Below are 10000 nucleotides of genomic sequence, written 5' to 3'. Positions count from 1 at the left end.
CACCACGCAGCGTCACGGCCGTCACTGTGACCTCTGTATGGCCTCTCAACTCTCACCGCTGTTCACAATATTCTTCCTTGCAAACGCCTAGATCATTTCAAGCTCCACAGAGTTAGTAAATAGTTCTGCAATCACAAAAGACACTGTATTTATCTTTGTAATTCCTCTATTCTTTAACACTTCTTCTTTACAAACACCATCTTTCTTAGTTCTGCAGTATTCGTAAATAGTTTGGTAATCGAAAAAAAAACATTACATTTATCTCTGTAATATATCTTTATATATATATATATATATATATATATATATATATATATATATATATATATATATATATATATATATATATATATATATATATATATATATATATATAATTTTTTTTTGTAAACATCTCGTTCTTTTTTTTTTTTAGTTCTACAGTATCCATCAATAGTTTTGTAATCATAGGACGCTATATTTATCTTTTGTAATTCCTCTTTTCTTTAATACTTCTCTTCTTTGCAAACATCTCTATAACTGACATCTAGATGCACAAACTTCGTAAACAGTTTTGTAATAATAAAAAGACTGTTTATCCTTATAATCTCTTTAATTCTGCAATAACAGATTTCTCTACAATGCTGGAAGTGTTGATATAGAAAGGGTTATGAAAAACCTAAGCAAACGATCCTTCCGTTACACCATCACACTGTTTACTCCAAGTTGGCGTGTGTTGGAGATTGCTGTCATAATAAAGAGACTATTTTATCCTTGTAAACTCCTCTTTTATTTACGCTATAACAAACTTTTCTACAGTACTAGGTGTGTTAATATAGCTCTGAGCAGTGAAAATGTTAACCTGACAGTCTTTCCCTCACACCATCACACTGTTTACTCAAAGCTGGCGAGTATTGGGAACATGTATTTTTAAATATTCAAGCAGACTCTCTCAAGACTCCTCCAACAGAGCGGGGCGACGTGGTTACATAACAAAGGCGTGGGAACAAGAAACAAACGAGATGCGCTGAATAATGAATAAATAAATAAATAGATAAATAAATAAATAAATAAATAAATAAATAATAATAATAATAATAATAATAATAGAAAATAAACGAAAGGAAGAGGAGGTAGGAAAAGGAGACGAAAATAAACGAAAAAAGGTGAAGGGAGGGAAGGGGAGTGAAAGAAAACCAGCTATAACATTCTCCTTTATTTCCAACAGGCTATAGAGGATATTACTGTAGTTTTCACGGGTGTTTGTATATAATTCTAGCGATAAATCAGAGACAAATCTGCACCGCCAGTGGGAATAATATCCATTAAAACCTGACCTCTGTGTCCTTTATAATGAGTTCTTACGTGAGCCCTTACGAGAGCCCTTACCGTTTCAAAATAAGGACCTGAGGGTAGAAGAGAAAGGAAGGAGACAGCAGGGGGAAGGAAAAGAGGGAAGAAAACGAATGAGTGAAAGAAGGAAGAATGGTACGAAAGAGAAAAAGGGAATCAGGAACACTGCAAGAAAGGGAAAAGCAAGTAATAAGAGTGGAAGGGAGAGAGAGACAAAAGGAAGGGAAATGGAAGAAAACGGGAGGAAAAAGAGAGCTAAAGAGAGAGAGAGAGAGAGAGAGAGAGAGAGAGAGAGAGAGAGAGAGAGAGAGAGAGAAAAATAAGGAAGGTAAGAGAGAAGAAGGGGAAGACGAAAGGATGTAAGAAGGATGTAAGAAAAAGGAGGAGAAAATGGAAGAAAAAGAGAGGTGAAGGGAGAGAAGGGAGAAAGAGAAAGAAAAGTAAGGGAAAGAGGAAAAACAAAGGATGGAGAAGAGTGAGCGAGGGAGGGAGGGAAGGATGAAGGGAAGGGGAGCCAGTAGGGAGGGGGAGAGAGAGAGAGAGAGAGAGAGAGAGAGAGAGAGAGAGAGAGAGAGAGAGAGAGAGAGAGAGAGAGAGAGAGAGAGAGAGGGTGGGAAACCATGCTTGTTATTTACAGTGTTGTATTTCATGTTAATGTGAGTTTTTTCGTCATTGGTGGCCGCGTTACCACCTGTAATAGTATTCTGTCAACTGATTTGCATATATATATTTGTTTCCCGCGCGGCCACCTGCTGTGCTGTGCTGTGTTGCGCTGCGCTGTGTTGTCTTCGCGGTGGCACCACAGTATAGAATTTTCGACGATTTTGCGCAATCTTCAGCTAAAGTACTGTGGGAAATTCGAAATGTTTTTTTTTTTTACATTTTGTTTATTTGATTTGCTTTGTGTTAGTATTTTTGTTGCCTTTTATTATTATAATTTTCTTTTTCTGTGTGTGTGTGTGTGTGTGTTCTGCAGAATCTCGGTGTTTTTTGGTAATTTTTTTTTTTTGATAATGGACAATGTTCAGTGATTTTCATATATAACTCATTTGAACTTTCTCGTATTAAGCAGCATTTTATTTATTTTTTTACTTTCTGTCTTTTATTTTATAAGATACATTTTTTTCTTAATGTTCTATAGATCTTCATCAAGTCTTTTCTTCTATAATCTATCTCTATTTTTTTTTTTTTCGACTTAAGAAGCATTTGTTCCCAGTAAACTCCAGAATTTTTCTTTATTACACCCTTTTTCATGTTTCAAAGTTCTTATTTTTCAGACGTTTAGGTGCCTTTTTAGTTCAGTTCAGTCTCACACCATCTGCTTGACTTAATGTCCTAAAACTCTTAATCTTTTCTTTTATTATTCTGTTTTGTACACAAGGGAGAGACTAAGGGCAAAAACAGTTTCAGAAAAAAGTTGCTGCTAAATGTCTTCCCGAAAAAAAAAAAAATAGTTACAGTTATTCTAATTTAAGTTTAGTTCAGTTCAGGCTCATAATATCTGCTTGACTTCTGAGCTGCATGGATCTTACTTTCCGCTTGTCCTTTTCTCAACTTACCTTGATTTTTGTTATTCTCAGTCATACAACATCTACTGGGCGTGGAAGTTTCACAGATCTAATTTCCTTCCTGTCCTCTTCTTTTATTTACCTTTATTTTATTTATTTTCATCCACAGCATGTGCTTGATGTGTGAACTTCACAGATCTAATTTCTCAGCTCTCCTTATCTTTATTTCCCTTGATTTTCGGTACTTTCAGTTTGGCAACATCTGTTTACGTGGTGAGTTCCATACATCTTCCTTCCCACCCGTCCCCTTCTTTATTTACCTTAATTTTTGCTACTTTTAGACAGGCAACATGTATTTACTGTAGGTTCGTAGTTCCATATGTCTCACTTTCCACCTCTTCTTTCCTTGATATATTGACACTGATTTTCTTTAGCTTCAGTCAGGCAACATCTGCTGAACGTGCAAGTTTCATCCTGTTTTCCATCTACCTTCATTTTCGCTGGTTTTAGACACCTGTCTGTTTAGGCTTTAAGCTTCATACATCATCCTTCCTTCCTGTCCTTTTCTTAATTTTCCTGAGTTTCAGTCAAACAATATATCTTGAACATGCTAGTTTCACCTTTATTTCCCATTTACTCTTTTTCTTTATAGTTTTCCTTAATTTTCGTTAGTTTCAGGTTTTGAGCTCCATATATCTCACTCCCCACTTGTCCTTTTCTTAATATATCGACAGTATTTTTCGATAGTTTTAGTCATTTTGAGTAATTTTGTTTATCTATCTATATGCTCGTTGCTTTCAGGCTGATAACATCTATTTAGGTTCAAATTCCTCATATCTTCCTTCCCACCTGAACTTTTTAAAATTTATTGACCCTAGTTTTGGCAGGTTTCTGTCTAGCAACATCTGTACAGGGTTTGAGTTTTGAGTCGTTTTCTTAATGTTCGTTTGTTTCCAGTCAGGCGCCATCTGCTGGACACGAGAGGTGAGCCAGATCACTAAATCCACACAGAGACTCGCCCATGAGGAAGGTAAGCGCCGATTTCACCCCGTTAAGCAATTTCTTCTTGTTTATTTCTGGCGCACGATGATTCCACGCTGGCAGGCAGACTTTTCATTATTTGCATGTTTATTTTCTCTACGTAACCTTGAGTGTTGTGTGAATACAGGTTTAGAGGTACGCCTGCTCGCATACACACACACACACACACACACACACACACACACACACACACACACACACACACACACACACACACACACACACACACACACACACATGTCAGGCACTAACGGGAGTCTATTTAACCGAAGGAATTTTTATCCAGTTGATTAGTTAACTCTCTCTCTCTCTCTCTCTCTCTCTCTCTCTCTCTCTCTCTCTCTCTCTCTCTCTCTCTCTCTCTCTCTCTCTCTCTCTCTCTCTCTCTCTCTCTCTCTCTCTCTCTCTCTCTCTCTCTCTCTCTCTCTCTCTCTCTCTCTCTCTCTCTCTCTCTCTCTCTCTCTCTCTCTCTCTCTCTCTCTCTCTCTCTCTCTCTCTCTCTCTCTCTGATCATCAAGATGTCGAAAGTTATGACGAAATGAATAAAAGTGATGATGAAATATAGTCTTTGATCAGTTACTTTTTTTTTTATTCCGGAGAAGAAGAGGAGGAGGAAGAGGAGGAGGAGGGGGAGGAGGAGGAGTAGGAACTATGCACTGTGATTTCATTCAATTTTTGTATTATTCAAGCGATAAATCTTTATAATGAGGTGTCTGGTGCCTTTTTTCTTTTCTTAAACCTCAGACTTTCACTTGAGGCGCTGGACTGAGAGAGAGAGAGAGAGAGAGAGAGAGAGAGAGAGAGAGAGAGAGAGAGAGAGAGTGTGTGTGTGTGTGTGTGTGTGTGTGTGTGTGTGTGTGTGTGTGTGTGTGTGTGTGTGTGTTAAGTGTAACTGAGCAAGTGTCTGGTTAAATTTTTGATTGATTGATTGATTGATTGTGTGTGTGTGTGTGTGTGTGTGTGTGTGTGTGTGTGTGTGTGTGTGTGTGTGTGTGTGTGTGTGTGTGTGTGTGTGTGTGTGTGTGTGTGTGTGTAACTGAGTGTGTTCGTTTGCGTTTAAGTGGCAGCCATCTTAAATGTTAACACACACACACACACACACACACACACACACACACACACACTCACACTTAGGCTCCACTCAGATAAAGAAAATCTTGACACACTTTAGATCAATCCAAGGTGAAGGGATTCTCTCTCTCTCTCTCTCTCTCTCTCTCTCTCTCTCTCTCTCTCTCTCTCTCTCTCTCTCTCTCTCTCTCTCTCTCTCTCGTTGCACATTATACACAAGATTTCGCTTGATTTTTGTATTTTCTTGACAGTTTGATCATTTTAGTTTTTGTACGATATTTTTCCCTTCTCCCTCCCTCCTCTCCATGCTTTCCTAACCAAGCGCTATTTCCTGACATTATTTTTAGCTCTTCATAATTTCCCCGTCCTTCCATTCCTCCCCTTCCCTCGTTACTTCAAGTCATTCATCCCTTCCTTCTTTTTCCACTCCCTTCTTTCTTTACTTCCTTCCCTGCGGGTGTCTTCCTCCTTCCCCCTTCATTTATTTCATTCTTTCCGCTACTTTCCGTCCTTCCTGTCTTCCTTCCTGTAGCAATCTATTATTTAACACATAGGATTTCATTGGTCCTCTTCCTATTAATGACATCATATGCTGTCTCTAAATGCCTTCTTCCTCACAATTTATTTTACTCCTTTCACTTCCTCACTCCTTTTCATAATTTCATTTAATTCTTGAACAAACTGCCATCTACTCCATACATTAACAAAAGTCCATAACTCCTCTCTATCAGTTTTTCTTCTTTCTCTTGATTTATTCTTCTCCTTTCACTTTGTCCCTCCTCTCCTTCATTTCCTTCCATCCTTGAACAATCCACCATCTACTCCTTACATTATCAAAAGAACCCACAATCTTTCCATGTCATATACTTCCTCTATTTTTTTAAATTTTTTATTCCTTCATTTTTTTCCCACTCTTATTACTACTTCTGTCCTTTCCTTCCTTTCTTGCCTTCCTATAACAGTCTACTACTTAGCTCAGTCAGTCTCAAAACAATCCACAGTCTTCTTATTTATTGGTGCACATAACGTCTTCCTCTTGGTGTAAAACGGGATTAAAATCACTCCCTCTGTACTTCATCTTTCTTTATCAACAATTTACAATACAGCAGTCACAAGGAAGAGCACAAACGTAACACAAACTCTTCCCATACCCTCTGAAACCTCTCCTGTACTTTCTTCAGTTCTCTTAATCAACACTAAATACATACCTTAACTACAGCACTCAAAAGATTTCTCTCCACTAAAACTATCACTACCATTAACCTAAACCTTACGACTCATTCAAATGGTGATTAGTTGAGTGTACATAACCTGAGTGTACATAACTACTGACCTTCGTCAGTAGTTAGTCAGCAGTGGATTACGTTCAGCGAGGAGGGTCTTCACAAAGTAAACTCAGTATGTGGGTCGAGGAAGCGAAGTGTTTCTTTCTTCTGGCCTCGATGTACGTAGAGAACGAACGAAGAGGTGATGTAACAGGGAAGAAATGCGACTGTAACACACACACACACACACACACACCTGTCGATGTTATTGTGTTAATGGTGGAAAGTTTGGGAGGGGGAAACTATTGTAATAGGAGGAGGAGGAGGAGGAGGAGGAGGAGGAGGAGGAGGAGGAGGAGGAGGTGGTGGTGATGGTGGTGGTGGTGGTGGTGGTGGTGGTGATGTTCAAGTCGAAAGAAAAACAATAGGAAGAAGCAAGACGAAGAATTAAGATTGCAGGAAATAAATGCGAGACGAAGGAAGAGAAGGAGGAGGAGGAATTTAAAGGAATACAAAGGAAGACCAAACAGCAACAGACCATGAGGTCCTTACTAGGCTGTCTGGGTAACTATTTTGCTCTAGCTATTGGTGGGAGAGACGGGATGGCACAGAAAAAGCCTCTTCCCCACCCCCCATTCTCTGGAGCTGGAGGAAGAGGAGGAGGAGGAGGAGGAGGAGGAGGGAAAAGAAAGGAAAAGAAAGTGGTGTGAAATACGAAAAACAGGAAAAGGAAGAGACAGTACAGGAAGAAGAAGAAGAAGAAGAAGAAGAAGAAAGCAAGAAAAAAGGAAAATAATGCAAGAAAAAAACAAGAATACGAAAAATGAACAATGATATAAAGAAAAACTTAAATGAAGAGTGAGTGGGAAAAGATGACACTAAGAAAGGAAAGGAAAGAAGTAGGTAGGAATAAGAGAGAGAGAGAGAGAGAGAGAGAGAGAGAGAGAGAGAGAGAGAGAGAGAGAGAGAGAGAGAGAGAGAGAGAGAGAGAGAGACAGGTGGGGGAGAAGGGGGAAGAAGCGAGGGAGAGAAAAAACACGGACGCGTTAGGCAAACACGGGAAAAGCAAGAAAAATTGAGGGAAAAAAAGCGGGGAATGCAACACGTCAGCGCCATCTTTGTGTTGTGGTGTGTTGTGTTGTGTTGAAATATTTGTCTTGCTTCTCGTTTGTTGTGCTGTAAGATATGGAGCGGGGAGATGGGGAAGGAGTGGAGAAGATGAAGGAAGGGAAGGTAATGGAGGCAAAGGGAGTGAAGGAGGAAGAGGAAGAGGAAAGACAATAAGAAGGAAAAATATAGTTGTCTGACATGATTTGAAAAAAAAAATGGAAGAAAAGGAGAGAGAATGAAAGGAGGATGTGGGAGAAAGGGAAGGAAATGGATGGAAAGGGAGTGGAAGAGGAGGAAAGACAATAAGAAGGAAATTATAGTTGAAAAGTGAAAAGATCAGAAAGAAAAACTGGAAGAAGAGAAGGAATGATAGGAGGGGGAGAGGATGGAAAGGAGAAAGGGAAGGAAGTGGAGCGAAAAGGGAGTGGAGGAGGAGGAAAGAGACAATAAAAAGGAAAATATAGTTGAAGTGTGAATAGGTTACGGAAAAAGAAATAGAAGAAAAGTAGAAGGAATTATAGAAAGAGAGGGGGGAAAGGAAAGGAGAAAAGGAAGGAGTAGGAGGGGGAAGAGAAGGAGGAAAGACAATAAGAAGGAAAATACAGTTGTAGAATTGAAGATCTGCAAGAAAAAGAAGGAGGAAGAAAAGAGGAAAGGGAAGAAAGGAAAAAATAGTTATAAAAATGTGAAAAGACAAAGAGAAGAAAGAAAAAAAAATGAGGAGGAATGATAGGAGAAGAAGAGGAAGTAAAGACAATGAAAAGAAAAAGTAAAGTAGGTAGGAGTGCAAGATGAGATAAGAAATATGTATGAGAACTAAAAATAAATAATAATGACGATGAGGGTGATGTTGATGATGACACTAATGGTGGTGGTGGTGGTGGTGGTGGTGGTGGTGGTGGTGGTGACGATGATTATGAAGCAAAAAAAAAAAAGGAAAGAAGAAAGAAGGAAAGAAGGAAGAGAAGAAAGGCAAAAATTGTATAGATGATTATAATGAAGAACATATTTTTAGAGAGGGAGGAAGAGGGAGGAAGAAGGAAAAGGAGAAGGAAACTTAGAAGGAAAAGGAGGAAAGAGGAAGATATACACGCCACTTGCTGAAGAGGGAGAGTGAAGGAAGTTGAAAAAGAAGAGGGGGTGAAAAGAGAGAGAGAGAGAGAGAGAGAGAGAGAGAGAGAGAGAGAGAGAGAGAGAGAGAGAGAGAGAGAGAGAGAGAGAGAGAGAGAGAGACAGACAGACAGACAGACAGACAGACAGACAGAATGAAAGAATGAAAGAATGAATGGAAAGATGCGAACTTGAGATACACACCAAAATCACGCTTTCCTTTGTTCCTTTGTTTGCTGAGTGCGTCCCTGGAGTGCTCGAAGGAAACAGTACCAGTAGATTCACAGGCAGCAGGAACAGTAGGAGTACTAGTAGTAGTAGTAGTAGTAGTAGTAGTAGTAGTAGTAGTAGTAGTAGTAGTAGTAGCAAAGACATCTGGAATTTTCCCGTACAAATGACCACCATCAGAAGTAAAAGTTTGAAGAAGAGAAAACGCGTGGTACTTTTAAAATTATATGTTTGAGCGAAGAGCATCCAGTAGGAGGAGGAGGAGGAGGAGGAGGCCGCCGCCATATGCCTCATCTAAGCAATACTTGTGGTTGTCTTTATTGGTGTTTTCCCTTCCTCACTTTTCCCAAACTGCTCCCAAGACACGATCACCTGCATCGCTTGATAGGCCTCCCTCACCTGTCACCTGTCACCTGTCGCCTGTTGCCTTCACCTGCCACGCTTAGGTATCCGTGCTCTCTCTTTATGTGTGTGTGTGTGTGTGTGTGTGTGTGTGTGTGTGTGTGTGGGAGGGTCTCTCTCTCTCTCTCTCTCTCTCTCTCTCTCTCTCTCTCTCTCTCTCTCTCTCTCTCTCTCTCTCTACTCGAAATTCAAGAGAGTTTCCTTCCTTGCCATTGTTCTTTGAGTCTGTGCTGTTTGGTGTGTGATTGTTAGATTGTTTGGGATTGTTTGGGATTGTTGTTCATGCTTTGGTTTTGTGACTGACTGACTGACTGACAGGTACACACACACACACACACACACACACACACACACACACACACACACACACACACACACACACACAGAGAGAGAGAGAGAGAGAGAGAGAGAGAGAGAGAGAGAGAGAGAGAGAGAGAGAGAGAGAGAGAGAGAGAGAGAGAGAGAGAGAGAGAGAGAGAGAGAGAGAGAGAGAGAGAGATTTCATGAAAATGTACTGACCACAGGATGACATGTTATCCTTATTAAATATTACAATAAAAATGCTAATATATCTACAACAAATATAAGGAACACACACACACACACACACACACACACACACACACACACACACACACACACACACACACACACACACACACACACACACACACACACACACAAAGACAGGGATGAAAAGCTTAAATTTGAAATCTCATGTTCTTTTTTTTTTCACTCTTGACACGGCCATACAATCTTTTAAACTTTTTAACTCTTATTCCTTTACTTTCCCATCCTTGATAAAATGATCCAGTAGAGTTTTATTGTCTAAGGAGCGTGCAAACGTTTCAGTATCTATCGGGGTTTTCAAGAATTTCATAACTCTACAGTAGTGGCAGTTCAACAAGGAACCTGAACGACAAACAGAACACA

At 39.6% G+C, this 10000-nt stretch overlaps 2 protein-coding genes across 7 annotated transcripts in view; one reads left to right on the top strand and one right to left on the bottom strand.

Annotated features, from left to right (window-relative positions):
* Nucleotides 1-10000, top strand: part of LOC135105698 (tudor and KH domain-containing protein homolog) — an 88412-nt gene that overhangs the window by 33224 nt on the left and 45188 nt on the right. Inside the window, exon 2 of the mRNA XM_064014095.1 lies at nt 3798-3870. The gene's annotated coding sequence lies outside the window, so the exon portion shown is untranslated. The remainder of the gene's footprint in view (nt 1-3797; nt 3871-10000) is intronic.
* Nucleotides 1-10000, bottom strand: part of LOC135105700 (arrestin domain-containing protein 17-like) — a 57940-nt gene that overhangs the window by 30041 nt on the left and 17899 nt on the right. The window lies entirely within an intron of this gene.

The sequence above is a fragment of the Scylla paramamosain genome, chromosome 12, assembly GCF_035594125.1.
Source record: "Scylla paramamosain isolate STU-SP2022 chromosome 12, ASM3559412v1, whole genome shotgun sequence".
Taxonomy (NCBI): domain Eukaryota; kingdom Metazoa; phylum Arthropoda; class Malacostraca; order Decapoda; family Portunidae; genus Scylla; species Scylla paramamosain.
Note: the sequence above shows the minus strand (reverse complement) of the source record. Positions and strands in the feature narration are given on the sequence as shown.